We start from the raw sequence: 27,988 nt of genomic DNA on the forward strand, positions 1-27,988 counted from the left end.
TCTTTCTTAGTGGAAGAGGGCTTCCCCAGTGGCTCATGTAAAGAATCCACTTGTTATGCAGGAGACACAAGATGTGCGAGTTCAATGCCTGGGTCAGGAAGATCCCCTGAAGAAGGAAATGGCAACCCACTCCAATATTCTTGCCTGTAAAATCCCATGGAAAGAGGAGCTTGGTGGGCTACAGTCCATAGGGTCACAAAGAGTTGGACACAACTGAGTACATGCACACATCTGTGCCTTTGTATTTCTTAGCAGAAGACATCTCTTAGCAGAAGTCATTGCTTTTACAGAAAAGGTCCATGCTCTGGAATGCTAGAGTATCAAAGACGTCTGCCCAGGATGAAAGCTGAGGGATGAAGGATGAGAGCTGAAGAATGAAAGAGGTTTTAGCGGTCGGAATTTTGCTTCACTTTAAAGGAGGAATTGAAAGAAAATCACTGGACCAGTGAAGAGGTCCTACAATATACAAGGAGGATTTTTTTTTTAAATGACTTATCACTGAAATAAATTCAGCACAAGGAGCCAGATTTTCTTTTTCCTAAAAGATCTTGCATCAATGAAACTAGAATATGTGATCTTGAAGTAGTAGCAATACGAGCATACAGCGAAGTCCAAACCTAGTGTGTGTTCAGTAGAGAGTTGATCAACTGAATACATGAATAAACAAGTGACTAGTCTCAGAAGCTTTTCTCAAAGTCAATACCTCTTCAATTCTACTGTTTCTTTCCTCCTCTCTTCCTCTTCTCTCATGGCTCTTTTTCCCTCCTGATATTCTTTAACTGCAGTGTTTCCTCAGTTCTCACTTCCAGGAGAGCCTTCTAGCCCATCCTGGCTTCTGAGCTTGTTATCATGGCCCAAGAGACTCATATTTTATGGTCTCTGGCTTCTCCCCTGGCTTCATCTGTTCCACCACGCCTGTCTTGTTAGAACAGAGGTCAGTTACTTGCTCACTTCCTTCAGGTTTCTGTTCAAAAATATCATATCAAGGAACAGCAAATCTCCTATACAGCTAGCACACACTACCTGCCTACTTCAGTCCCTGTCTCTTTCCACTTTTTCAAACCACTTTTCATATCATCTATTTCTACTTCTAATTGTGTGTCTCCCTCCATTCAAATGTATGCTCCATGAGAGCAGGGCTTTTATTCTGCCACACTATAACTGAAGGTTCTAGAACAGTGCTCAGTAAAGTTCCTTACAGTTCTAGCTTTTGAATGAGTAAGATTTGTACTTAATAAATATTTGCTGAATAAGTTAATGAAAGGTTAAAATAAAACAGATGGCTTTTTATTGGCTAAAATAAAATAGAAGCAACATAAAAAAAAAAAAAAAAAAAAACCTAAAATCAGAAACTTAGCTGAGTTGAAGAAAAATTCAGTTCACTGTTTGAAGTTATTTCCTGCGCACCAGATTAAATGAGTGAGAAAAGTTCACTTCCTCAACCAGGGATGGCAAATGTGTGCCCCCTTCAAGGAAAGGGCCAGCTTTCCTTGAGGAGTAGCAGGGATACTGGATGTGGCCTTTGTGAGAAACGAAGGCCATGGTCAGCTCAGTGCCTGCTAGGAAGACCGCAGAAAGGAGGGTTGCCATCAGCTGCATGCGTCATTTTGGACCAACTGGCATTTTACAGTCTCAAGAAAAATTAAACTGTCCAAAAAAATCTACACAGGAAAAATACTTGTCTTCATCTATTTGGGTTGCCATAACAAAATACCACAGATGGGAGTACTTAAATGACAGACATTTATTTCTCACAGCTCTGGAAAGAGAAGTACAAAATCAAAATGTCAGCATGGTAGGCTTCTTCCGGAGATGTCTCTTCTTGATTTGCAGGCAGCTACCACCTTGCTTTGTGCTCACATGACCTGTTTTTTGTGTACATGCAGAGAGAGAGAGGAAGAGAGAGCGAGATCTCTGGTGTCTTTTCTTATAAGGCCAGTAATCCTATCATATTAAGGCCCAACCATTATGACCTCATTTAACTTGTTACTTTTCTAGAAGCTCCATTTCCAAATACAGCCACACTGGGAATTAGGGCTTCAATAGATGAATTTTGGGGGACCCAAACATCCAGTACAAACAGCCCATAAGCATATAGACAGGGGGGGAAATGTAGTTTTAAAGGAATGGAAATCTTTCTGCCTCAGATTTCTCTGCAACGCCGATTGCCTGTAAGCAATGGAATCCTGTCTTCTGAAAATTGAGAGGGAAAGAGAGGGTGGAGAAAGAGAGGCAGAGAGAGAAAAATGACAGTTATGTCTGTGCAGAACAGATACGCAGTTTGAGGACTGAAGAAAGTTGAGCAAAGCAAGCCTGTGGAAGTCATGAGAAATAAGAAGAAATTAAATCAGATACTAGCAAATTTGAAAGAGAAAACATCAAGATTATTTAGTAAGTTTGAGATTGACCCTTTGAAGAACCCAATAAAAATATGAAACTTTAACAAATCTAATTAAGAAACATAGAAATTAAGATATTAGAAATAAAAGTGGTGTAACATATGCTGATGAAAGTAATTTAAATTATGTGATAATATTAGGCACAGTTATATGCTAATAAATTCCATCAAAATGTAAAAATGTAAACTTCACAGAAAATAACAAATTACAAAAAATAGCTCAACAGAAAGCAGAGCTTCAGAACAGACAATAACTATAGAAGAGATAAGAAAGTGCTGTCAACACACTGCCTTTGAAAGCGCTTGGGTGCTCTTTGGCTCTACTGGTGAATATTTTCTGAATTTGATGAAACAGATTATTTCCATACTATAAAACCTATGCTAGAATATAGAAAAAGAACACTCAATTTATTTTATGAGGAAATAAGTTAATCAAATTTAACAAAAATAGCATGAAAAATTTATTTATCAGCCCTTCCCAAAAATATAATTGGTAGTCTTTTGATAGTGCCTTGGAACTGTCATGGCGAATCTGGGTATATTATATAGCTTGCAGATTGAGGATCAAGGTTTAGTTGAAGTCGACTGGTCTGCCATCTTGGACCCATTTGATTTTAATTGTTTTATGTTATGTTCTTGGGCTATGTCATTCTTTCAAAAGTTGTTCCCTGACTCCTTCTCTCCTGTTTCATGCTCTTTCTGTGAGCCCTGTCCAGTCCACAATGTTGCCTCTACAAGCTTCTGGCGGGACAACCAGAAAATAGCTGGCCCTTGGGAGGGAAATACTGTATAATATCCAATCCCTCTAGAGATTCAGGCCTTCATCTTCCATGTTTCTTACATGTGCAACAACAGCAGCTCTCAGTGTAACTCTAGGGTGGGTGACAGATACACAATGCCTGCTAGAAGTCCATCTGTTGGTGGCATCCCTTCAAGGGCAACTGGGCTTCTAGGGACAATGTTTGCCCCTTTGAGAGTTAGCTCTGCAGGCCATTTGGGCCAAAACCCTTACCACCCTTCTCCTAAAGCTGTGAATACATTCCCGTATCTAATCCCCACTCCACTTTTATCAAACATCTGGTCTGTTGCCTCCTATCATTTTGTCCTTAAGCCACTTTGTCTCAATTCCTTACAACCACAACCCTGAACCCTCTTTAGGCAACATCACTCCATGCAGCCCATTGTAGATAACCTACTCATTTATCAATACTTTTGTTATTACCTAGAGTGAGCCTGGCATGCTGCGATTCATGGGGTCGCAAAAAGTCGGACATGACTGAGCGACTGAACTGAACTGAACTGAGAGTGAGTCTATGACAATGAAATGTTTCTCTTATGGAGGACTAGGAGAGGAAATCAGTGACTTACATTCCCTCAGAGCAGATAAGAGAATTAGGCTTGTGGCTATTTTGCCAAGTTCCCAGTCTCAGAGAACAAGCTTGGATTACTTTGTCACTCAGTTATGTCCAACTCTTTGTGACTCCATGGGCTGTAGCCTGCCAGGCTCCTCCATCCATTGGAGTTTCCAGGCAAGAATACTGGAATGGGTTGCTGTTTCCTTCTCCAGGGGAATCTTCCCAACTCAGGGATCTAATCTGGTTGTTCTGCATTGCAGGCAGACTCTTTACTGTCTGAGCCACCAGAGAAGTCTGGATTGCCTTACATCATGGTATCCATTCTCATCCGGGGTGGACAAAGCAACAAGGAGTTAAGATTACAACCCAACACTAGTCATGCTGGAGACCCTGGGGATGCCCAACTCCAGCCTGGGGATCCCAGGAGGTCAGCCTATCTCAACCTGCCCATGGACCCAATTCTTGGGAGGCTGACATGCCTCGACATGCCCTGGGATTTGATCTGCAGGAGGTTGACATGCCTCAACCTGCCTGGGGATTTGCACCTTGACCCGGGGATGCCTTGCTCTCAGGTTGCAACAGTACTGGGTAGGATAAGTTTCAGAAAGATTCAGTCCTAAGGAAGTCCACCCGTGGCAACAGAAGGAAGCCTATTAGTTGTGGTGCATGCCTGGTCTCAGTAGTAACTCAGGAGCCCAAAAGAACCTGATTGTCTTTCTGGGAAGGCTAAACGAGGCCCTCCAAAAGTTTGCCAATCTGGACTTAGACTTTTATGAGGGACAGGTGATTTTAAAAGACAAATTTCTGTCCCAGTGTGCATCAGACATCAGGATAAAGTTACAACAGCTACAGCAGTAGGACCCTGCTGCCTCTTGAGATGAGATGGTCCAGACAGCCACCAATACCTTTTATAAACAAACAGGAGAGGGAGGCCAAGACCCAGGAAAGGGAGAGAGGAGAGACACAGCATGCCCAGATACTGGCCACCCTCCAGGGAAGCCCTATGGCAAACACCGAGTCCCTGAAGAACAAGGCATGAGATGAATGCCTAATGTGTAGACAGGTGGGACATTAGGCCAAAGAGTGTCCAAACCATGGCAAGCCTCCTAAAACAGCTTGCTACAAATGCCATCAGTTGGTACATTGGGCAGCACTCTGCCCTTGGGACTCAAGAGTCTCAAGGTCAAGTGCCAAGCCTTCCATCACAATGGTTCAACAGGACTGGAGTGGCCTGATCCAACCAGCCCATCTGTCACAGATAACCATCATGGGGCTGGAGCCAAGGGTGCAACTAGATGTGGCAGGTAGGTCTGAGAATTTCTTGGTTGACACAAGGGCTACCTACTCTGTCCTGACCTCCTACTATGGAGCCTTCTTCTCTCAAACCTGTACCATTTTGGGTGCTACAGGGAAAACAATTACAAAAAGATTCACTAAATCACTTCTTAGTTACTGGGATGAACAAATATTTTCCCACCAGTTTCTGGTGGTCCCTGAGAGTCCTACTCCCTTATTGGGAAGAGATATACTCACTAAGCTGGGGACCACCTTTGTGATGTGAAGCTTTTCAGCTCTTGGAGTCCTACAGCTCCTTGTTACTATTGAGGAATCCATTATGCCCTCTCCAATAGGGAGGGACCAAAAACTATGGGGAACTCCAGGAGAAAAGCAACAAATAACCAGGATAATATTACCTCAGGGGCTTGGAGATAGCCCCCATCTATTTGGATAGGCTCTTAGCTGGGATCACCTAGATCTGGACCTGGGACCTAGTGGGAAAATATTGGAATATACAGATGACCTACTAATCTGCTCCCCAGATGAGGAAAACACCCCACAACATGCAATTCAGGTTCTAAACTTTTTGGCAGAGAGGGGATATAAAGTCTCCCATGCTAAGGAACAGATGGTCCAGACAAAGGTCCCCCATGACTCAGAAACAATTGTGAGCTTTCCTGGGGCTAACTGGGTATTGTAGAACATAGATAACCAACGATGACCTAGTTGCCCAGCCCTTATATGAAAACTTAAAGGGACAGGGTTGTCCAATCCCACTGATGTCAGGAACTCCTCAAAATGAGGCATAGGCTACACTAAAACAAGTCTTAAGCATCTGCCTTGAGCTTGCCAGACCCAGAAAAATCATTCCAACTGTATGTCCACAAAAAGGAAGGAATAGCCTTGGAAGTGTTAATTCAAAGGCTGGGACCTAAGCACCAGCCAGTACCTTACTTGTCCAAGAGGCTCTACCCAACTGCCTGATGCTGGCCTCCCTGCCTTTGAAATCTTGCAGCTATTGCAGCCCTGATATAAGATGCATTAAAACTCTCTCTTAGAGGCAAACTATTTTTACTAGCCACCAAGTGAAACAACTCCTGAATGGGAGAGGCCATTTATGGATGTCTGAACAGAGGATCTTCAGATATCAAGTAGTGCTAATGAAAAACTCAGGCCTGATTATATCTTCTTGTGAGGTTCTTAACCCAGCCACCCTCCTGCCTACCCCCAAAGTATCTCTCCCCTTTCACTCTTGCCTAGAAACTTTGGACCATTGAACAAAACCCTGAGAGGGATTGTCAGAAGATCCTCTGACCTAACCTGAGGAAGTCTGGTACATTGATGGAAGCAGCTTTGTCTTCAATGGAAAAAGAAGAGCCAGATATACAGTAGTCTCCAATTTTGAGACCATAGAGGCTAAACCTTTACCACCAGGTACTTTAGCCCAATTGCCTGAGCTCATGGCTCTGATTTGAGCTTTAGAGCTGGGAAAGGAAAAAGGGTAGCCATTTACACTGACTCCATGTATGCCTTTCTGGTGCTACATGCACATGCTGCTATTTGAAAAGAAAGAGGTCATTTGACCACCCAAGGATCCCCAATCAAGTATGGTGATCAAAATTTTAGGCTCTTGGAGGCAGTTCATCTGCCCAATGAGGTTTCAATCTCCTGTTGTAAAGGACACCAAAAAGGGAGCACGGAAGTGACACGAGGGAACCAATCAACCATTCAGGCAGCCAAGAGAGCTGCATTACAGAACAGTGATCTAATAGGGGCTGTCACCTTATTTCCACAGACTAATTTGCCAGAATCTCCTTCATATACTGAAGGTGAGACTCTTAAAGCTAAGAGTAAAGATCTTTGAAGGTTTTCAAGAAGATCATATGGGGTGGTTCCAAAAGGAGGGACTCCTTTTTCTGCCTGGGAACCTTCAGTGGAAATTGGTTAACTCCTTACATGCCACCTCTCATTTAGGGGACAAGGCCCTCCAAAGATTACTAGAAAGATCCTTAAGGAACAGGCCTCCAAATGACTATAAGGCAAGTGGTCTCCTCTTGTCCCACTTGCCAATTAAACAACCCGCAAAGAGCTTGAAGACTCCAACTGGCCCACCCCATCCAACAACATAGGACCTACCCAGGAGAGGATTGGCAGATGAACTTCACACAGATGCCAGATTCTCAAGAATATAAATACCTACTAGTCATGATACATACATTCACAGGATGGATTGAAGACTTTCCTACCTGGCCTGAGAAGGTTGAGGAAGTAATAAAAAATAAAAAGTAACTGCTACATGAAATCATTCTGAGATTTAGCCTTCCCAGGTCACTACAAAGTGACAATGGGACATCATTTACTTCTAAAATCACCCAACGGGTCTCTAAACCACTGGGCATTACTTGTTGTCTCCATTGTGCCTGCAGGCCTCAGTCTTTAGGAAAAATAGAAAGAGCCAACACAGCTTGGCAGGGCTTGTACTCCAAAATAGACAGGAGATAGATCTCCTGATAGATTTCCTGACTGCTGAACAAGGAGGGACTTGAGCCGGAGGGACTTGAACAAGGAGGGACAAGATGAAACAACACGTCTCATCTTGAATGAGACGTTTTGTTTGCAGGTAAATACCTCTAGCAAGTTGAAGAAAGTTTCACAGTCTTCAAGGAAAACATTCAGATCCTACAGGATCTCAAAGAACGATCTGGAGTGTCCTCAGGGTGAGGACTCTTGAGAGTCCTTTGGACTGCAAGAAGATTAAAAAAATCAATCCTAAAGGAAATCAGTCCTTAATATTCATTGGAAGGACTGATGCTGAAGCTAAAGCTCCAATTCTTGGGCCACCTGATGCAAAGAACTGACTCATTAGAAAAGACCCTGATGCTGGGAAAGATTGAAGGCAGGAGGAGAAGGGGGTGACAGAGGATGAGATGATTTGATGGCATCACCAACTCAATGGACTTGAGTTTGAGGAAGCTCTGCAAGTTGATGATGGACAGGAAAGCCTGGCATGCTGAGGTCCATGGGTCTCAAAGAGTTGGACATGACTAAGCAACTGAACTGAACTGAACTGAAAAGTTTCCAAGTCAAACTCCTGGTTCCTCTCTGAAACCTGCCTCTACCATACCCTATCTTTTCAGTAAATGGCACCACCATTTACCCAATTGTTCAGACCAAAGACCTACAACTCCACATTTAAATCTGGGATATAGCCACTCTTCCTTATTCCTGGTTAATTTAAGTTTCTTGCCTTGCAGTGAAAGAATTTGGAGATTAAGTAGGGAGGTTAAGAAAGTAAGGTGTGGGGCTTCCTTGGCAGCTCAGTGGTTAAGACTCCACACTTCCAATGCAGGAGACACGTGTTCAATCCCTGGTCAGACAACTAAGATCCTGCATTCCACCTGGCATGGCAAAAAAAAAAGTAAGTAAAGTAAGAATTTATTTAAGCAAGGATATGGTATCAGAGGCAGAGTGGGCAGACAGGCGAGCTAGGAGCTACTACCCTGGGTTTATTTGGAAAGTCAGTAATGAAGGGCATACAAATGAAGAGGCAGACTATTCGTTGGGGAAGGAGGAGTTTGGGGGTTGTATATTTTGATTTTTATCCCAGCTCCATCTTCCCAAAGGGAGGAGGGATTTTTGTCCTTATTTAGCTTGTTCAGAAGTGTCTTTGCTACCAAGTGCAAGCTCACTCTGCTTGCCACACAACAGGCCAATGAATCAGAGATTGTTGAGGCAAGTAAGAGACTTTAATTGTGGAGCTGGCAGACTGAGAAGATGGCAGGCTAGCACCTCTAAATAATTGTCTTATTGGGCTCTGGATGCCAGGTTCTTTTATAGACCAGAGAGAAAGAAGCAATGAGGAGCTAAAGTTTTCTGCCTTTTGACTTTAGCTCCTCATTGCTTCTTTCCAAAATGTAACTTTTTTACAACAATTTATTTTGACTTTGGATTCCATTCTGCCTTCTAATAGAAAAAAAAGGATCTGTATAATTCCAGGAAAACTTGGTAACTAAATTTTTTTCCTAATTCATTTCAAGATTAAACTCTTTCCATTGGGGAAAAAAAAAAAAAGCCAGAATAGAAAGAGAGAAGTAGTGACCAGTGACGTAAAGGGAAAAGGTCTTCAGTTTTGCAAAACATCTCCAAGTGTGAGTTAATCTCTCCTATTAACAGGTGGGTGGGGACAAACTATGTCTCTATGAGGTAAACAAAGGCACTTTACAACCCAGTTCATATATAAGAACCTTAAAAAAAAAAAAAAAAAAAAAAAGGTAGAGGGACAAGGTCCTCCAGGCAAGCCATTAAGTATGATTATAATAGCAAGAGCAAAGAAAAGCAAGTCAAAGAAACAGTTTCCAACATAGACTCAGAATTGGCTTCCTCCCTGCAACATCATGGGGACAGTGCATGATAGGTACTTTTCATCTGTAAGGCTGATTTTATTGCTCCTTATAATGAGACTGTAATGAGCAGTGGGTTACATTTGGACTCCCATCTTTCCCTACCTTTCTTTGTCTGCTTCCAGGACACTAATGCAAAAGATTCCTGTCAGCCTGGAGGTTCCTGCTTTTCTTTGTCTGCCAATGGACCCCCACTGTTTAAAGATTTCCTGCCATCTGGCCCCTGCCTCCATTTCTCTGCTCATATCTAGCTACCTTATTGCTGTAACATCATCAACTCTTTTGTTAGTGTTAGAGTCCGCAAGGGGCTCATAGAGTATAGTTTAAAACGGCCCATTGCGGTTACCTGACACACAGGGCATGATGTCACAGTGGCCGCATTGCCCCGGTGGGTATCCTGTTTTTTCCTTAAAGGTGATATCCTGTTTTTCCCTGCTGGTGCCAGTTTCTCAAAACTACATGACCACTCGATCATGAGACCTCATCGAGTATGTGACCACAAGACCCCAGCTGCAAGCTAAATATGGACTAAAGCCCCCGCCCTTCGGGGCACAGTTTCCCATCTACAGGGTATAAGAAGGGTTGGCTTTTAAAGGGCAAGCACTGGTTTTTCCCTAAAGCCAGCCACTTTCTTTCTTTCTTCCTATAATCTTTGCCTGAGTGCCTGGTTGGCTCTCTTTTTCTCCTCACTCAGCTTACAGTTACTACCTACATCCAAGACATCAGCTCTCACCAGAAGCACTTCTCTAAGCCACTATCTGTCTTCTCTGCTGCTACTGCATTCTGCCCTCCCCAATCACACCACTCCCTGCAGCCAGAGTGAGCATCTCAAAAACACATCAGATCTCATGATTCTTGAGATTTTGCCTCATCTAGAATAAAATTAAAATTCTTTACATTAGCTCACAAGAACTTTATTACTTGTGTAAAGTAATTACTGCTCACTTTACCAAACTCCTCCCATACCACACTCCCATTGGCTCTTGCCACCCTGCCCACACTATTCTCGCCATTCTTTAAATGGCCCAAATCTTTTTCCATCTCAGGGTATTCATACTTGCTTAAAAAAATCCTCTTCTAGATTTAGCAGGATGTACTTCACCTCCAAGAGACATTCCTGCCCCTAGATCCAAACTGCTTCTTCTCTTCACCCCTATAGACCCTTACCCTATTTTAGTTTTCTTTGTAACACTGACCACAATCTAAAATTATAAATTTTACATACTTTCTTTATTGTCTGTCATAATTTCCTGGAGATGGGATCATATTGGATCACACCATCCTCACTGCTAAGCTCCAGTGCCTAACATGGACTAGGTGGCAATACTGGTTGAAAAAAATCAACAGTAGTGAAAACCAAATGTCCAAAAATAGTGCAATATTTTTTAAAATACGAAAATCATCATTGTCATTTAAATCATGTTTCCAGAGATTTTCACTTTTATAACAAATAATATGAAGTAAAAGGAAAAATGTGGCTTTCCAGGTATCTCAGTGGTAAAGAACCTGCCTGCCAATGCGGAAGACATGGCTTTGATCCCTGGATTGGGAAGGTCCCCTGGAGGAGAAAATGTCAACCCATTCTGGTAGTCTTGCCTGGAAAATCCCATGGACAGAGGAGCCTGGTGGGATACAGTCCACGGGGTCACAAAAAGCCACACATGAAGGAGTGTCTGAGCAAAAAGAAAAATAGCTAAAATTACACGTTTTGATGACCTCAATTTTGTGAAATTATCTATCTAGCAAGATTTTTTTTTTTAAATAAATGCTCAAAATGGTTATAGTGGTTATATCTGTTGTGGTCTGTGGGTGGGTTGGAAAAGAATTTCCAAACACGAGGCAGAATGACAGGAGAAAAGAGTTTGCTAAAGTGGGAGATGCTGTTAGAATAGTAGGCCAGCTCAAGGGAGAGTCAGCCCCTTTCATGAACTAGTATCCAAATTTTGTATTTTAAGCAGCCTCAAGACAGGAAAATCCCTACTGGAAGGGTGGCATTAGATGATTGTTTAGAATGCTCTAAGGTGGTTATTTTACCTAACATACGGTCAGGGAACTGGCTGGTTTAGATCAGGAGGCTCATGGTAGCAGTTGCTTTGGGGCTTGGTTAATTCCAGAAATTTTTGTCCTGTGTCCTTGGTATAAGGCTGTGTTGTAGCCACATATTCTGTGAAACAAACTCACTCAGAAGGGCAATGCAGATAGTGGAGTGCAGTTTGTTACACCGACAGGCCCAAGGCAGAATCTCCTCTTAGCCAGGGACCCCGACCAGCATCTGTGAAAATCTCTTATACCCCATGTGTACGTGTCTGAACCCACCACTCCAAATTCCTTGAGACTTACATACACCAAGGAAAATACAATCCCAATAACCCCATCATTCACGTGCTATGGGCTCATGTGCTCAAACAGTCAAACAATTAGCCAATAATCAATAAACCCAAGGTTACACTCTGATAGATACAGAAAAATTTATGGCCTGTCTAAAGGAAGGGGTGATTAGTGTATGTTTTCTCTTAGGCTATGAGTAATCTAGATACAATCTTCAAGGTTCCCCTGTCTGGAGGGGGTCTTATCCTTCTGTTGTTGTTTTCATAGGCACTAAACACAGAGTTCAGAGTCCACTGGAAAGGTGGCTGAGCAAGATCAGCATGAAAAGGCCTAAGATGGAGTCCAGGCCCTATGAATTCCTTCTTCAGCTGAACACCTGTGACCTTGGTATAGGGCTCCACATTCCTCCATCTTCTTACTTATGGGCCAAATCTTTGGCCCCTTAACACCCTGCTCATGACTGACTCTTTGTGACCCCATAGGCCAGAATACTGAAATGGGTAGGCTTTCCCTTCTCCAAGGATCTTCTTGACCCAGGAATCAAACCGGGGTCTCCTGCATTGCAGGCAGACTCTTTACCAACTGAATTCTCAGGGAAGCCCTCATGACTGACTACCTATCCCTATCTTAGGCCATCGGGACCCACGTCATTGAGAAAGGGGTGATGACCTAGCTTCTTCAGGCTGAACAGGGACATTGTGGGGTCCTGGGTTCCAATGCCCATTCTCTGTCAAGGTGAATTTATAAAGGGAGATGTGAGTCCATGGAATGACAAGATGGCTTGTTCCAGTGTACTCCAGGAGTTAGCCAGGTGATATTCTTGCCATAATACCATTTGGAGATTTATTGTATTCCAGAACAAACTTAACATGAAGCTTAAAGATACATGGCCTGAAGATTAATAGAAGTATAAAAATTGCCAAGGGGCCTAAAAGAGGAGCTAGCTAGGAGAACCAGGGCCAGACATTGGTCCATGACATCAGTATTTCTCAAGGTGTGAGAAGATGCAAGAATCTGGACTCAGGAAAATCTTTACCTGAAAGTGTCTAACTTTCTGAAGGCCTGTTCTGTCAGATTTTCTCAGAGCACACAGTGCCTCATTTCTGATCTCTACCTTGAACTCTTTTCAGGGGGTGCTGAAGGTCAGCAGCTTGCAGTGGTCATGATTTAATCTTTGTAGAGGCAGACAGCAAGTACCAATTTCCAGTCGGTGGAGGCACTGCAGGGTCATGAATTTGACTTTGGTTTGGGAGGCATTTTATGACCGTTTTGTCCCGCCGTGCTGGCAGTGCTCATTTCCAGGTCTGGCAAAGATTCTGCTGATAGGCTACTCAAGGTGCTGTTACTGGACTAGGCCTAAGGAGTAGCAAAAGTCTCTGGATGATACCTGTTTTACCAGCCTCTGGGTCCAGGAAAATATTCCCTTTCGTTGCTTATCTACAGTTGCATTTTGCAATCATTAATCTCATATGGAACTACAGATCATTTTATCAGAGACTCAGTCACACATTTGGTAATGTAAGAAACAATTTTTTGAAACAGGCAACACAAAAATGTAGCTTGCAGTTATTAGTAAGGTCATAAGTAAGATTTGAAGTCAAGAACTTCCATTAGGCACAGCCCAGGATATCCCCAAGTCATCTGACTTAGTTTATTAAATAAATATAGCCTGGTATTAATATCCTGGTTGCAGATCATGGAGCATCTTTCTTTATCCAAAGATTGATTACTGAGATAAGCTTCAGAAGCAAACTTAGTGTCCTTTTAATAACTTAATTACATTTTTAGCAATATAACATAACAACAAGGAACTATCCCAGAAGTGATTCTTAGTAAACACAGATCTTAATTAACAAAATTAGAATTTAATATTCAGTGAAACATAATTTTTTTTCTTTGTGAAGGCATTAACCCTGTAGCCAGTAAGGCTTTAACTCACCAAACAAAAATGAAAGTTTGTCAGGGAGTTGGGAAAAGCCAAGCAGTTATTTTGGATTTCCCATAGCTCTGAATGTTGGATTTACAGCTAATGTTTAACCACGTAAAATTTTCTAACTTAGGAGTAGACTGTTGCCATGTTTTAAGGACATCAAGATAGCAGAAGTCTGACAAAGCGGGGATAATTTTTGTAGAAGCAGAATGAGCTAAATCTATATGTACCATAATCTTCATAGATCATTGTGAAATAATACTTATATATTTTACTTAAGTAATGAAACCTTTTAAAAACAAATATAAATTATTTAAAGGCAAAGAAATTCATATAGTCTATTATAAAAAGCCAAATTCCAAGAAAAATTTGTTCTCTTAAAAGAGAGAAAACCAAATTCCAGTCTGATGCCAGCTTACTGTTAGTTAATTTAATCTTACAAAGTGCTCTTTAAAATAAATCTTGAAGAGGTAGTATTTTTGCAAAGGTATCAGAGTAAAAACATAGATGTCTATATTGACATAAAGACTTAAGAAGGCATGTTTAAAATCTGATTACATTGTAATTGAAAGAGTAACTTGGTCATTGCTGTGACATGCAACACTTTAAGATAGTAGCTAGAATTATGACTGATAACATTTTACCAGGACATATCAGATCCTTATAAATTCTATATAATTTCTAGATTATCTGTGTTATCTGTATTAGTAACATTTACCATACAATATAACCTAAGATTTATTACTTATTTGACAGTACTTACAGGTATCTTTAGCATGCCAAATAAACATAATTAGTTTAGTATCTTTCTTTGGGATGCCTCAGGGGCCCTCTGAAGCACCCCAAGGTTACCTAGAGGTCAAAAGAACTTCATTAGAGTCAATATTAGGAAGTTTTGCCAAAAAGAACATCAAAAGGTTTAGAATTTTCAGTCAGATAGGCTAATAAGTGATTGTGAAACAACAGTTATTCATTCAGCCAAAGTAACAATAAAATATTTCAAAGGTAAATATAGACTGGATCACTTAAGAGGTAAAAAAAAAAAAAAAAAAAACACTTAAAATCCATTGTCAAAAGCAGTACAACATCTTAAGAAAACTTGTACTGGTTGCTAGGTCCACTTTCCACAAAACTTTTTTTCACTTTGTTCATCCATCACTTTGTTCATTCAGAAAGAGCCACCTGTAAATCAGACCTGCTTCCTTTTTCCTTAATAAAATGCAATTCCATTCCTCATACCTTTGTTACTAAAACACATATCCTACTTTTCTTAAGCCACCATGAACTGTCCTTGATTAGCACTTTATATATTGGTAAATATAATCACTTAAAGTTCTTATCTCATTTCCATTTGCTTTCCTTAAAAGGTTCTTCATACTGAACTATTTTCCTTGCTGACAAATTTGCAACAGATACAAGATCTTATTTAGCTTATATTAAGCCTAGGCACAACAAAAATATTACACTTATTGCTGATCATTCTTGGGTTTCCCTGGTGGCTCAGACAGTAAAGAACCCACCTGCAATGCAGGAGACCTGGGTTTGATCCCTGGGTTGGGAAGATCCCCTAGAGGAGGGCATGGCAACCCACTGCAGTGTTCTTGCCATGGAGAATCCCCATGGATAGAGGAGTGTGGCAGGCTACAGTCCATGAGGCTGCAAAGAGTCAGACATGACTGGGTGACTAAGCACAGCACTAACCTAGGCACAACAAAAGTATTACACTTATTGCTGATGATTCTTAAGATATATCTATATTATTTAGATTAAGGAACAAACATTAATAACTGGTATTAATTTAATTCTGAATATTCCCAGTTCATGTGAACCTGAAGTTCATTTATCTTAGCTTCTCTTGTATCTAGAATTGCTTGATTTTTAAGCACTTACTTTAATTTAGGCCAATTAAACCGAGCTTATTTACAAATCAACCTCAGAAATATAATCTAAAGACATACTGAGATATACATAAAATCAGACAGCCAGCCAGAGATCTCAGAGCTTTCTGCCTGAGATTTAAAATGTCTCTTTGCCCTTTATTTCTTGGCTTGAAGTTCTACTAATTTTCCCAAGGCTGAAGTCTCAGGCAAAGTGGGCTACGTGTCTCAAGGACATGTTCAGAGTTAACTTCAAGCTTCTCTTAGGCATGTTTTTGTTTAACAAGCTAGCTTTATCTAATTGTACATGTAACAAGAACCAGTTTTGTAATTTCAAAAAGATTTTATTTTAACCAGTTTTCTCTAGAGTCTAATATCATGAACATACAGTCTTTTTCTTTCTGTGGTCATGGTCTCATAGCTATGCGAGACAGCAAAAGAGACACAGATGTATAGAACAGTCTTTTAGACTCTGTGGGAGAAGGGGGGGTGATTTGGGAGAATGGCATTGGAACATGTATAATATCATATAAGAAACAAATTGCCAGTCCAGGTTCGATGCAGGATACAGGATGCTTGGGGCTGGTGCACTGGGATGACCCAGAGGGATGGTACAGGGAGGGAGGAGGGAGAGGGGGTTCGGGATGGGGAACACGTGTATACCTGTGGCAGATTCATGTTGATGTATGGCAAAACTAATACAATATTGTAAAGTAATTAGCCTCCAATTAAAATAAATAAATTTAAATTTAAAAAAATAAAATAAAATGAGAGCGTGCTCAAATCAGCTCTGATAATAGGGGTTGACTGACTGATAAGATGTTGTCCCAGCAGGAATTATCCTTCTGAGGAAGTGGGGTCTTACCAGAAGCATCTGAAGGGGTAAGGGAACTTGCAGGAGTGGGGAAGCTTGGTTCCCCTTCCCACTGAGAGATAGACTTTAGAAGGGGATTCTTAACTGATAAGGGGCAGATAGATGAGGACAGGGGTATAAGGTGTCAACAGAAAGACACATGTGGCATGAGTCCCTCAGATCTGGATTTTGACTAAAGGCCATGACAATCTGAACATGAGGGACCCCTGAGTTCTCTCCCTGCTTTTGGCCAAAGAAATCAAGTTGACAGATTATGTTATGATCTAGTGTGCCATTAACAGGTCATTTTTCCTAGTTCCCCATTTTATATTGGGGCCAGGCCTTTTCTTTTTGAGATTTTTCAGGGTCAAATTTTTCTAGTTCCTGAGAATGTGAGGGGTGAGTCTGAGGGAGGTTCCTAGGATATATCAGAACCCATTATTAGCCTGTATGCCATAGAATGGGTGGGGGTACTGAGAGTCACGGGCTGACAGAAAGGTGTCCCTTTTCCCCAATGATCTCTCCAAGTGACTAATGGCACAAAATGGCTGACCACCCCAACAGTCACATCTGACAGTGAGAGGTGACCCCTGAGAACCATGTGGCTAAGGCACCACACACCCCAGGCAGGGAAAGACAGAGGCTCCCTGGAGCAACCAGGTGACTTACCCTTTGGAGATTCCCTGAGACATGGAAGGCACTCTTGGGATGACCCAGAGGTAACCCCTAGGCTCCTGTAAATCAATCCAGACTAAAAGGGAACGAAGTGAAAGTGACAGGGAAGAAGGCTGAGGAATCTGCCTCATAGTCCTTCCAGGGAGGTGGCAACCAGGGGTGGTGGGCTGTATTCTGCTTGAATAGATATGTGCCTGACACTGCATGGAAGTTGTCTTGCTGGAAGCAGATGTTCTAATAGCCTGGTCAATTCCATGACTCCCTTATCTTGATGGGAATCGTCAAGCAGCAGGTTCCCTAATGGCTTTTAAGTGCCTAACCTGTGCCCACACAATTTTAATTGGCCTGGTTCTTATCATAAGGGAGAAAAAGGAAAAGAGGGAAGGAGAGGCCTTACCCACTTGGGTGGCAGCTACTGGCACAGAGTGGGCTGTGGGACCTTTGGAACATTCCAGAGAGTAATCCTGGCCAGAGTTCCTCAATTGTTTCCAAAGAAATTCATCTGCTTGCAAAGAGTTAAAGAAAATAAATGAGAGAATGACTGGGTTACCTCGAGAATCCCCATAGGGGCCATCAAAATGTCATGGTCTGTGTGCAAATTGGAAAGGAGTTTCCAGGCATGATGCAGAATGAGAGGAGAACAGAGTTTATTAGAATGGGAGATGCTGTTAGAGGGGCTTCCCTAGTGGCTCAAATGGTAAAGAATCTGCCTGCAATGCAGGGAGACCTGGGTTCAGTCCCTGAGTCAGGAAGATCTCCTGTGAAAGGGAATGGCTAACCACTCCAGTACTCTTGCATGGAGAATTCCATGGATAGAGGAGCCTGGTGGGCTACAGTCAATGGGGTCGCAAAGAGGACACAACTGAGCAACTAACACACACACATGCTGTTAGAACAGCAGGTTGGCTCAAGGGAGAGCCTAACTTTTCTCTCTCTCCATAAATGCATCCTAACAGAGAGTGGGCATTGGGACTCAGGACCCCATCACATCCCTGTTCAGCCAGAAGAAGCTAGGAGTGGTCATCACCCCTTTCCCCAATAACCAGGGCCCCTATGGCCTGAGATACTTGGTCATGAGTAGGGTGTTAATGAACCAAAGATTTGTACCATAAATAAAAAGAGGGGGGAATGTGGAGCCCTATACCAAAGTCACAAGCATGGAGCCTTATATCAAGGTCAAAATGTCCAGAATTAACCAAGCCTCATAGCAACTGTTACCATGTGCCTCCTGAACCAAACTGGCCAGTTCCATGACCCCATATTAGGTAAAATATCCACCCTATTTCCCACCTTACATCCTAACCAATCACCTAATGCCATCCTTCCAGTAGGAATCTCCTGTCTTAAGGATATAAAATTTGGCTACAAGCCCATGAAAGGGGTCAGCTCCCCATTGAACAGACCTACTTTTCTAACAGCATCTCCCACTCAATGAACTCTATTATCTTCTCACTCTGCCTCATGTCTGAAAATTCTTTTCCAACCCACACGCAGACTCTGACAATAATTATGCAAAAGAATAATATGAATTCTTATTTTATTCTTTTACTTTAAAAGTTTTATTAAAAGAAATTCACATTGATATATTGTTTTAATTACATATTAGAAAGTAACAAAGAAAAAGATCCTGCCGAAAATGTGTCTGAGACAAGAAACCAATTAAATTGCACCCTAAAGCCCAGGGGAACTGTGGGAACTTGCCTACTGACTGCCTGACTATTGGGATGGAAGCTGGGCCTCTTTGACTAAGAGAAGGGGAGTGAAGAAGAGGGGCATTGGCTCTGACATGAGGAGTGGTCCAGCATTCTCAATAGGAATAAAGACCCTTAAAGACTGCATTATATTTTCAAATCACCAACTAGAACAGAAGGTACATGGGTGGTTGACAAAAGAATGTGTAAATGAGACTAACAGGTGAATTTGCTCTTGCCTGTAATCAAGAACAATCCCCAAGCAGTAGCCTTGGACTCTCCACAACTAGCATTTGCACAAATGGTTCCTCATCCACTATGCAGAGAATGGCAAAAAATGATTGTAACTTTTGCTGAAAGGTGAAAATAGCATGAGCCTAAGTTTGAAAACATGGAGGAATTTTGTTCCAGGTACGCACCTTTAGTAGAAAGGGAGGAGGAAGAGGACGAGAAGGAGAAAGAAACAGAAAAGAAGAAGGAGAACTGGAAGGGGTAAAGAGAGAAAGATGGGGAGGAGAGAAAGGAGAGGGAAGACAAGAAGAAGGAGAGGATAGATTTGGGGGATAGGTGCTAGATTTTTATGGGGTGTATGGTATCGTCCACATCATTTTGCAGATGAGATCTGAAGCCCTGGAAAGGAAAGAGGGTGATGTAGCTGGGACAGAGACAGCATCTGAAACTTCACCAGCCCAGACGTGTGCAAAGGGAAGATGAAGATGAAGCACCTGCTGGGGACAAGAAGAACCTACAAAGATCCAGAATGTTTCTAGAGCTGATCAGACAGGGCAGGGCCAGGAAGGTCACAGCCTAACAATATTGTATGCATCTGTGTGGCCTACAGGCCTCAGCAAATGGATGGATGATACTTCTGGTTTCCAGAGATTGCTGCAGCATGTGCCCATGCATTGCCACAGAAACTCACCACTTGGAAAGTGCTCTCTGCACATACCTAAATGTTGTTATCCCCAAACACCCAGCCAGCCAGCTAGGGCTTTGGAAAATACTCAAACACCTGATCTAGCTATTTTGATGAAACACTGTTGGACAGAAAAACAGGCCACCCCCAGGAGTATGTAGAGAATTATATGATTCATGAATATGCATAAAGTCCTCTTTCCAGAGACAATTCCTTCAGCATTTATTGGAACAGAACAGGCTGGGAGGGAAGACAGTTCATCTCCAATGTCTTTCTGCCTCCCTGTAGGAATTTTGTGAAAGTTAGGATCACTTCCTGTATCCCCAGGACCTGGTCCTCTGCACCAGCAGGGCCCACAGATGCCCTCTGGACTCCTTCATGTCCCTCACCACATTCCACTTTGGTCAGAGCAGGAAGTAGAGTTCAGAGGTAACCAGCTTGCCTGAAGTCATATAGCAGTTCCTAGAGGGCTAGGACTTTCACCACAAGGTCAAGTGATTCCCACACTGCAGGCCCCTAGAAGAACACCAAAGTAGAGTGGAATCTGATGAGGAGTAAGCCCTCAGCATAGCTCATCTGGCATTCAGAATCCCTGCAGGGAAACATCTCTCTAGCTCCCACTAGGGCTGGGGTGGGGAGCTGCAGTACAAGACAGAGCTAGGCAGGGGAGCCCACAGAGAAAGCTGTGACAGGATTTCCCATTGACAGGCTTCCCTTTGAAGCCTCTACTGCTTCATTGCCCAGCCTCTTCAGTCTATCTGCAATTTCTTTCAGTGAAAAGGGTGACGTCTGACCAACACAGACATGCTAAGGTATGAGTGTGTGTTATCTCTCCAAGGTTAATTGTGTTCTTTAAGCAGAGTAGATGTTCAGGGGCAAAGCAGGAAAAATGAGATAGGGATCAGGCATTACATAGACCACCCAGACTATATCCACAAAGGAGTGACCCTGCCCAAAGCTCTGTGAGGCCATGGTGACAGCTGCAGAAGCTTTCTTTGATCTGATTCCTCATGTAGCCTCCATATGTTAGTCAAAAGGAGCAAGGCAAGGGGGCAGAATGCCCAAGTCATGGTGGGCAGTCAGACATTTCTAAAGAAGGCCGAACATGCTCAGACATTGGGGGTCCAGGTGATGTCAGCATCTGCTATCCTGTGCCCCCAAGTCTATGGAGAATAAGCACTGAGCAGGGCTGAGCCAGCTGCCAAGTACTTGCTTGTCATGCTTCTCACAGTGATGAGGCAGGGGAGACTGAGTGTTTCCTTTGAAGGGCTAGGTGATACGAGGTTGCTGGAAGTGACAAGCCCCATTTCATCCTGCTTTTGAAAGGATCTGAGATAGATGCCCGGCTGAAAGGTTAAGTTGTGCTGAGCATCAGGGCCACCATTCTGCAGAGCCTACTTTGAAGTGGAAACCCAAGCTCACTTAACTGGAGCAAATGGCACTCTGCAAGTCCAAGACTGAGAGAGGCCCCCTTGAGTTTGCAAACATTTAGGAACCAGAATGAACATGTTACCAACAATTACATCAACCTGTTTGTCACTATGGCACCCACAGACCTAATTGTGAACCACTAAGTCCGCCCCTTTGGACACTTTGTCAACTCCCTGAGCCTCAAATTCCTCCACTGTGGAATGGAGCTAAGAATATTTACTTCACAGTGTCATTGAAGGGACTTAACATGATAAAGGCACAAACTGTCCCTTAGAGAACATTCTGTGAGTGGGCAGTTCTTTGTGGCAGTTGTGGTTTTGGTTGCTATTGTTGTGCTAGGAACTCAGCCAACAAAGATGAAAAGTACTCAAGCAATCTGAAGAGTTCTGGAGGAGAGACATTTGCAGATAAATACCATGAAATAGGATGGTGGTCAGATCCTGAAGGTGCAGCATCAACTTTAATTAAGATGGAATTCTCCAAAGAAAGTAGTTTCTGCACAGCCCTCAGGATAAATAAGATTTCCATGGGGACAAATGGAAAGGGCATTTCAGATCCAGGAAGTATGATGGACCAAAGCACAGAGCTTCTTGACCTGCAGCCCCTTACACATTTGTCACATATGAGTTTGGCATCTTCAACTAGGGCACAAAGAACAAGTCAGATAAACCAAATAATCATCTCAACATAGAGCTGGACCAGTCTCAAAAGGTCTGATGTGGGTTCCTGAACAGATAATCCCTAAGATGAAGGTTACAGAAGATGCAGATATCAACCAGGTAAAGGTATGAAGATGAAGAAAACTGCCTCTCTTTCTTCCATTTTAATTCTCATCATTTGATTACATCTGAAATGTGTCAGCCCTTTCATTGTCCAATAGGGAAGATGGCATCCCCAGGGGATAACAGAGTGTGAGAGTGTGCCTCTGGAGGTGTGCAAGGACTTTGCCCAGGCCAAGAGCCTTGCCCAAGCATACATATGTTCCATACATTCTCCTGTGGTGCTGGAGCAGGATGCAGAGCTTCTCTTAGTCTCAGAGATTGAATCAGGGTGGAAAGATGGAGTCTGGTAGAATGCAGTATGCCAGAGAACCACAGAGCATGTTCCCTTGGTGACTACACTGGGGTTGTTTGCTATAGGCTAACTTGACACACAAGACAGAACTTTCTAAATTTTAATATGCCTGCAAGTAACCCGGGATCTTATCAAAATGAAGATTCTGACCTGGAGGTGGGCCCCAAGAATCTGCTCTTTTAACAAGATCTTATGTGATGCAGGGGATATACAGATCCGCAGGCCACACTTGGAAGCAGCAAACATGGAACCTTCACCCAGGCAGCAAACAGTTACTGCACCTCCTAAGTGTTTATGTACAGTATTAGCAAAATTGCAAAGGCCTGTACTCCAGGAACTCACTTATATTTGAGGAAGATAACAATAAATGAGTAAGCAAACATAAAGGGTAACATGATAGAGTGAGAAGTTCATTCGAGTGACGGAGGAGGTCTTGGGTGCAGATGGTGGAAGTGCTTTAGGCTGGCTGATGGAGGAGGGCTGCCCTAGAGAAGGACTTAAGAAGGCTGCTTTGGAGAGGGATAAGGAGCCACCTGGAAGAGGCTTGGTAGGAGGATATTGCAGGCAAGAGGACAGCAAGTGCAAGGACACTGGGCTATGAACAAACTTGGGTCATTCAAGCTGCACAAGCTCAAGACAGAGCTAAGTGCCTTGACCTCCAGGCTGCAGCCTTTTCCCTGGATTCAGCCACTTGTACTTGGTTGTGAAGTTCTGTTAAACTGGGTTAAACTAAATGCCTTGGCTATCCAGGATTTAAAATTATGGTCTCTGATATTATAGAACCCCACACCATTCCTGGGTCCTTGGGAAATCATGTCTGAAAAGTAAAGATTTAAACAAAATCTTCACTACCAAAATTCTACTTTCCCACTGGTCCTGGAGGCCCAGTATCATTTTTCCAAGGGAAGAGGGATGGGAAGGAGGGCTTGGCAATGACACAATCACAAAGAAAGGCTGAAATACAGCCTGGCCAACTTGGGAAAATAAGTAGAGGTACCAAAAATTCACCTTCCCATTCATCCTAATGGTATTCTCCCTCCTAACACTTTACTACATCTCACTGTACATGCAGTTGATATGTTGGATTTTTGTCCCCTTCTGCTGCTTGGAAGTTGTATCTGACACATTTTGTGCCAGACACCACGTATGCTCATGGGCTACTTATTTTTTGGTCACTATACTGCAATGGAAGAAACACAAGCTGGAATCAAGATTCCTGGGAGAAATATCAATAACCTCAGATATGCAGATGGCACCACCCTTATGGCAGAAAGTGAAGAGGAACTCAAAAGCCTCTTGATGAAAGTGAAAGTGGAGAGTGAAAAAGTTGGCTTAAAGCTCAACATTCAGAAAACGAAGATCATGGCATCCTACACTTCATGGGAAATAGATGGGGAAACAGTGGAAACAGTGTCAGACTTTATTTTGGGGGGCTCCAAAATCACTGCAGATGGTGACTGCAGCCATGAAATTAAAAGACACTCAGTCCTTGGAAGGAAAGTTATGACCAACCTAGATACCATATTCAAAAGCAGAGATATTACTTTGCCAACAAAGGTCCGTCTAGTCAAGGCTGTTTTTCCTGTGGTCACGTATGGATGTGAGAGTTGGACTGTGAAGAAGGCTGAGCACCTAAGAATTGATGATTTTGAACTGTGGTGTTGGAGAAGACTCTTGAGAGTCCCTTGGACTGCAAGGAGATAGATCAGCCCTGGGATTTCTTTGGAAGGAATGATGCTAAAGCTGAGACTCCAGTACTTTGGCTACCTCATGCGAAGAGTTGACTCATTGGAAAAGACTCTGATGCTCGGAGGGATTGGGGGCAGGAGGAGAAGGGGACGACAGAGGATGAGGTGGCTGGATGGCATCACTGACTGGATGGACGTGAGTCTGGGTGAACTCTGGGAGTTGGTGATGGACAGGGAGGCCTGGCGTGCTGCGATTCATGGGGTCGCAAAGAGTCGGACACGACTGAGTGACTGGACTGGACTGAACTGATCCTGCAATGGGAACTGACACCTCTCAGCCTCAGTTGTGTTGGACATTTCTCTTTGCCTGAGAACTTCTCTGTCATCGCTACACATAACTCTTGTGAAAACCTACTTACGCATTCTGTTGTATGTGCCAATTGGGAAGTGTGAGGGAACTAGCACCTTATGTGACCACATTTGACCAATGGAGGATGGAACTTGTGGACAAATATGCCTCTCTTTTGTCTTTCAGGAAGACAGTTGTTTAGGTAACTTCTTAGGTGGCTTCCCAAAGGGTCCCAACAGGATTGAGTCTAGTTAGCAGTGATCAAGTCAAGAAGGTACCCTCATATCAACTTTACCTCCTTTCCTTTTCCACTCTTCTGACTGTTCCATTTCTTATTCCCTGGAACTACTTCCAAAGATCAACCTCTGGCAATAAGCTCTTGTCCCAGACTCTTCTTTTCAGAAGAAATTGAAGCTAGGACAGAAGGGCATTCCAACCAATGAAAACGCAGCCTTATCACACGTGATCCTATCCTATTGATGGCAAGGCTGAGGTTTTTTGCTACCCAGGCTCCCTGCCACAGGCTGGGAGGTGAGTTAGCTCAGAAACTGGGCCACTCTTGTGCCTCACTCCTGCGTGGAGTTAACATGTCAAGGAACCCTGGGTAGATCTTCCTGGTGGATCTTCCAGTTGGATCCTCAACTGCAAACACATAATTTGTTCTCTGAGATCTCTTTTCAGGGATTTGTTTTATAATTTGGAATTAGTGCTCAACCACAACACTTGTTGGTATGTCACAGGCCTCTGTGATCTCTCCCAGCATCCCCTAACCTCAATGCCCTCTGACCTGCCTAGGAGAAGTGGTAACACAGAGACTGTATATGATGAGGGTAATAAAAAGAAAGAACAACCTTGGAGAATCAGTTGATTCAGAAGTGGGACAGAGAGAATCCAAGATGAACCTGGAGCACCTTGTGGCACCAGACAGCAAGAAGGTATTAAAAACAAATAAACAAGAACAACAAAAATATACATTTGTATGTATATGTATTTCAAAGGAATTCAGGGCTAAACTGAAGGAGCTCCCAGTGGCCAGTGTTGGAAAAACTTGAACAAAATATATAACTATAGTTTGGATTATAAAAAGAATAATATAGATATGTATTAGTCCATACTGATTAAACAAATAACTAACTAAGCAAATAAATAAGAGAGAAGCATCAACTCTTCCTCACAGAACTACAATTAATAAATGTAGGAGAAATGAAAGAAAGTCATCAATAATATTGTACACTAGAGTAATAATTGCTACAGTGAATACCTATTGATAGATATTAAAATGAATGGGTGAAAACTTAAGCAAAATTGAGAGGTCTCCGAGTACTGCCCTCAAACACTTAGTAATTGCAAAAAGAAAATAGTTTATAGCATAAAATACCGGTAGATACTATCTCAGCCAAATAGCAAAGTAATCTGCAGTAATAAGACACTGACATCATGGGTGCCTTAGTTTGATGCACTGAGAAGGGTACCTCAACCCCTGTGGGATCATTCTGAATAAAACATAACCTAGATCCAATAAATATAAAACATCAGATAACTCCAAGTGGTGAGACATTGTACAAAGTAACTTACTGGTTCTCTTCAAAACTTTCAAAGTCCAAAGAAGACATACAGATGGCTAATAAACACATGAAAAGATGCTCAACATTACTCATTATCAGAGAAATGCAAATCAAAACCACAATGAGGTACCATCTCATGCCACTCAGAACAGCTGCTATCAAAAAGTCTACAAACAATAAATATTGGAGAGGGTATGGAGAGGGTGTGGAGAAAAGGGAATCCTCTTACACTGCTCGTGGGAATGCAAACTAGTACAGCCACTATGGAGAACATTGTGGAGATTCCTTTAAAAACTGGAAATAGAACTGCCATATGACCCAGCAATCCCACTGCTGGGCATACACACCAAGGAAACCAGAATTGAAAGAGACACATGCACCCCAATGTTCATCACAGCACTGTTTATAATAGCCAGGACATGGAAGCAACCTAGATGCCCATCAGCAGATGAATGAATAAAAATACTGTGGTACATGTACACAATGGAATATTACTCAGCTATTAAAAGGAATACACTTGAATCAGTTCTAATGAGATGGATGAAACCAGAGCCTATTATACAGAGTGAAGTCAGAAAGAAAAACACCAATACAGTATATTAATGAATATATATGGAATTTAGAAAGATGATAACGATGACCCTATATGTGAGACAGCAAAAGAGACACAGATGTAAAGAACAGACTTTTGGACTCTGTGGGAGAAGGCAAGGGTGGGATGATTTCAGAGAACATCATTGAAACATGTATATTATCATATGTGAAACAGATCACCAGTCCAGGTTCAATGCATGAGACAAGGGTGCTCAGGGACAGTGCACTGGGATGACCCAGAGGGATGAGATGGGGAGGGAGATGGGCGGGAGATTCAGAATGGGGCCACATGTACATCCGTGGCTGATTCATGTCAATGTATGGCAAAAACAACCATCATATTGTAAAGTAATTAGACTCCAATTAAAGTAAATTAATTATTAAAAAAAAAAAAAAAAAGAATGACAAAGAGAGCTTGAGGAGCTGCCACAGGTTGAAGAGGACTGAGGAGACAGCATCACTAAATTAAACATGGGAGCATGAATCAGATCCTGGAGCAGAAAATGATTGCAAAAGAAAGAATATGAAACCTGAGTAGGTTTTTGCTTAATAACACAATACCAAGGTTAATGTCTTAGTTTTGATAAATGTTCTATAGATAAATGTTCCATGCTGCTGCTGCTGCTGCTGCTAAGTCGCTTCAGTCGCGTCTGACTGTGTGCGACCCCAGAGATGGCAGCCCACCAGGCTCCCCCGTCCCTGGGATTCTCCAGGCAAGAACACTGGAGTGGGTTGCCATTTCCTTCTCCAATGCATGAAAGTGAAAAGAGAAAGTGAAGTCACTCAGTCGTGTCCGACTCTTAGCGACCCCATGGACTGCAGCCCACCAGGCTCCTCCGTCCATGGGATTCTCCAGGCAAAAGTACTGGAGTGGAGTGCCATTGCCTTCTCCGAAATGTCCCATAGCTATGTAGAAAGTTAAGGGGAAGCTGGGGTAAGTGTGTAAAGGAACTTATGTACCCTTTACAACTCTTTGGTAAACTTTAAAATTATCTCAACATTTAAAATTCATATTAACTTTCTTTTTTAATATAAATTTATTTATTTTTATTGGAGGCTAATTACTGTACAATATTTAATTGGTTTTGCCATACATCGACATGAATCCACCGCAGGTGTAAACGTGTTCCCCATCCTGAACCCCCTCCCACCTCCCTCCCTATACCATCCCTCTGGGTCATCCCAGTGCACCAGCCCCGAGCATCCTGTATCATGCATCAAACCTGGACTGGAGATTCATTTCACATATGATAATATACATGATTCAATGCCATTCTCCCAAACCATCTCACCCTCGCCCTCTCCCACAGAGTAAGACTGATCTATACATCTGTGTCTCTTTTGCTGTCTCACATACAGGGTTATTGTTACCATCTTTCTAAATTCCATATAAATGCGTTAGTATACTGTACTGGTGTTTTTCTTTCTGGCTTACTTCACTCTGTATAATAGGCTCCAGTTTCATCCACCTCATTAGAACTGATTTGAATGCATTCCTTTTAATGGTTGAGTATTACTCCATTGTGTATATGTACCATAGCTTCCTTATCCATTTGTCTGCTGATGGACATCTCGGTTGCTTCCAT

This window comes from Bos indicus, chromosome 18 (genome assembly GCF_029378745.1).
Source record: "Bos indicus isolate NIAB-ARS_2022 breed Sahiwal x Tharparkar chromosome 18, NIAB-ARS_B.indTharparkar_mat_pri_1.0, whole genome shotgun sequence".
Classification (NCBI taxonomy): domain Eukaryota; kingdom Metazoa; phylum Chordata; class Mammalia; order Artiodactyla; family Bovidae; genus Bos; species Bos indicus.